Source organism: Symphalangus syndactylus, chromosome 3 (genome assembly GCF_028878055.3).
Source record: "Symphalangus syndactylus isolate Jambi chromosome 3, NHGRI_mSymSyn1-v2.1_pri, whole genome shotgun sequence".
NCBI lineage: Eukaryota > Metazoa > Chordata > Mammalia > Primates > Hylobatidae > Symphalangus > Symphalangus syndactylus.
This window is the reverse complement of record NC_072425.2, coordinates 97968525-97972657: the sequence shown is the minus strand read 5'-3', so window position 1 is coordinate 97972657 and position 4133 is coordinate 97968525.

Here is a 4133-nt window from a genome sequence, read left to right as displayed (position 1 = left end):
AGAATCAAAACCACTGTAATGCAAAATACTTTTCTGTTTTACTTTTCCTTATTTAAATTCAGAATTACCAATCTCTTCGGGATAAATTGCCTTGCAAACCTTGATTAAATTATCTAGGCACAGCTGTATATAGAAGTGCAAGCCTAGTAAATATTTGCAATCCATTATATTATCTGCTTTGGTGATTAACAGTCCATAAAGAGATTTTAAGTAAAGCTATGAGTTTAATCTATTCAGGCTTTACATCTAGGATGCCACACTGAACCAGGCTGTTATAGGAGAAAGTCAATGGTGCAGCCACAATTTCTAAACTACAACAGTGAATTTTTTAAAACCCCGAGGAATTGCAGGCCCATTTACTCCATCTGTGGTACATGTGAAGTAAATAGGAGCAAGGGTGTGTGAGACTTCAGTTACTGAATATAATGACTCTTGCGGGCATCCAGGGCTAACAAAACACACGTTAGCATACACTAGAGGGTTTAGTGTCTTCCACAATGTGAGGGAGAAAGACTTGTTATAGTAAAACCAAACTGCCTAAAGAACTGATCTACTATCTTTATTTCCAAGCAGCTAATATGATATGACACTTTACAAAAATAGTTAAAATTAATTGATATTTTAAAAACCTAATTTTTTCCATAATTAGGAGGCTTAGTTCCATTATTTCCAAATATGTCTTTACAGAAATACAATACACTTAATGTAGTGAGAGTATAATCTATCAAAATGCATCTTTGTAATATCCAACAATTAAAACTGAGAAATAACAGAAAAGAGAAAATAAAACAGTTAAAGGAAACAGTGTCATTTTCACATATTCCTTTTGAGACACTAATTTGTTCAAGCAGTACAATAATTAAGTGACAGTCATTTGATTGAGAATCCATATCTAAGACCCAGATGGTGTTCAGGTTTAGCTTATTTAGCAGGTTTATTTTGAGCAGGGCATTTGAAATGTTAAAAAACAAACAAATCGGGAAGCTCTTGAGTAACAAAACATTCTGATAGCTATCATTATTAAAACAGAAACAGAGAAGTGTTAAAGAATCAGATTTGAGGCATATTGGAAATTCTACCTGCTATTAATTCCACTTAGTTATCTCCTTATTTGAGAGTGGCATGCCTATGGAAATAAAGTAAATGGCTAAATCAAATACAATTTCACAATTCTTGTACTGACACCGTGTCAATATGTGAATATGCTACAAAGCCATGGTAATTGGTTTATACATTTTATTCAAGATATGCCCATTATACAGACCTTCAACTTGGTGCCTAAATCCTAGAACCTCTTTCTTTGTCCTTTCATTTTATTTCCCCTTTCCAAGCTATGGACCTGTAGGTGCTTGTATCTTCACTTGGCTTTTTCTGTATACATGGAGACTTTACTAAGTGGTCTTAGAAGCTAACAAAAATAATTCTATGTATCTATCTATCTATCCATCTATTTCTTCTCTACTTCAATAATTTGAGGTAGATTGAAGTAGTATACTAAGTAAAACAGGATTTAAAAAAGGAATGATCACAGAAATTGAGTCAAAATAAAAATGAGAATAGCCGGGTGTGGTGGCTCACGCCTGTAATCCCTGCACTTTGGGAGGCCAAGGCAGGTGGATCACAGGGTCAGGAGTTTGAGACCTGCCTGGCCAACACAAGGAAACCCTGTCTCTATTAAAAAATACGAATATTATCTGAGCGTGGTGGTATGCATTTGTAGTCCCAGCTACTCGGGAGGCTGAGGCAGGAGAATCACTTGAACCTGGGAGGCGGAGGTTGCAGTGAGCCAAGATTGCACCACTGCACTCCAGCCTGGGCGATGGGGTGAGACTTTGTCTCAAAAAAAAAAAAAAAGAAAATGAAAATAAACAATTTAGATCAATTAAAGCATCATTTCCTGCACAAAGTTTGTGACATAAAGCCATGTATATTGTTAACAAATATTCAAGACTAGTTATAAGATTCTGCAGTGTTTGTAAGACTTTACAAACGAAACATTTCCCAACAAAGCTCATATTTTCCTGTTGGTGTGAATTGAGGGAGAATGCATTGGTAAGGGACAACATTATTACCAAATTGCAACCATAAGTATGATAAACAATCATGTAAAGCTTTTCTTTATAATATTCATAATGTAAGAGCACAATGCAATGTAAGCGCTATTGAAAGCCTATGATTTTCAAGTACATGGCATCCTAATGGTGCCATGGACTAAAAAAGATACACTTGAAAATTGAAAAATAAAAAATAGAAAGTACATCCTTCAAACAATTTTCCATGAGTGCTATTAATCACACTGAAAATTTTATCATTAAAAATTAAGCAATTCTAGATTATGAAAAGCAAAAATTATTAACACGAAATTCTGATAAAATGAAGTAAGTCTACATCCACAAAATATTAAAAATTGTAGATTTAGCTAGAAATCTTTGTTGAATTTGGATACATTTCTACAATATACAATATGTGCTGAAAACATGATAATTGTATTTCAGCTTTAGTGTTCCAAAATCCAGCTTTCAAAGAATATCTAAAATACATGAGGCTGATATTATTTACATTTTACAGATTATAATTAAAGTTCCTTTTTTTCATTTAAAATTTAATATAAGCAATTGGGTATATTTTCCTAAAAGAAGATAAATTAATTGTGAACACTTCAGAAGGTTGAGCCTAATGTCGATCATGGTCAAAAGCTACAATTAATTTCTAAGGAGATGTTTGGGAGGTAAGTAAAAATGTGATCACTAGAAACCAGCATGAATTCCAATAATATCCAGACTACCATCATTTTCCTTTTGAAATCTTTTAGTCTTACAAACTAAGGAAAGGTGGACATATAACATATTCAAACATAAGCAAAGTATGTTACACTGTTCCTCAATCTGTTCTTGAGGACAATATGACCAATTGTTAAGAACCTTTACAATTAAGGAGATTTTGAATCATATCAAGGGAGTTGACAATCTAAAGTAGGGACTCTAAAGATAAACTTCTGTCTATTCTTTTTAACATTTTAAAAAATTTAGGTAAATCAATATTATTAAAATGTCTATACTTCCCAAAGCAATCTACAGATTCAATGCAATTCCTAATAAAATATCAATGACATTCTTCAAATAAATACAAAAGGCAACCCTAAAATTTTATGTGGAACCATAAGAGATCCAGAATAGTCAAAGTTATCCTGAGCAAAAAGAACAAAACTGGAAGCATCATATTGCCTGACTTCAAATTATACTATAGAGTTATACTAACCAAAACAGCATGGTACTGTCATAAAAACAGAAACATAGATCAGTGGAACAGAATACAGGACCTAGAGATAAATCTATACATCTACAGTGAATTCATTTTTGACAAAGGTGCCAAGAACACATATTGGGGAAAGGACAGACTCTTTAATAAATGGTGCTGGGAAAATTGGATATTAATATGCCAAAGAATAAAACTAAACCTTTATCCCTCACCATATACAAAAATCAAATCAAAATAGACTAAAGTCTTTAAGATCTCAAAATATAAATCTACTAAAGGAAAACTTTGGGAAAACTCCCTTGGACGTTGGACTGGGCAAAGATTTCTTAAGTAATGCCGCATAAGCACAGGAAACCAAAGCAAAAATGGACAAATGGGATCACATTAAGTTAAAAAGCTTCTGTACAGCAAAGGGAACAATCAACAAAGTGAAGAGATGACCCACAGAATGGGAGAACATATTTGCAAACAATCCTTCTGTCAAGGGATTAATAACAAGAATATAGAAGGAGCTCAAATAACTGTAAAATAAAATCTAATAATCTGATTAAAAGATGGGCAAAAGATCTCAATAGACATTTATCAAAAGAAGAAATCCAAATTGCAAACAGGTATATGAAAAGGTGCTTAACAGCATGGATTATCAGATAAATGCAAATGAAAACTACAATAAAATATCATCTTGCCCCAGTTAAGATGGCTTTTATCCAAAAGATAGCCAATAGCAAATGCTTGTGGGGATGTGGAGAAAAGGGAACTCTTGTATACTGCTCATGGGAATGTAAATCAGTACAACCACTATGGAGATCAGTTTGGAAGTTCCTCAAAACTTAAAAATAGAACTACCATATGATCCAGCAATCCCACTAGTAGGT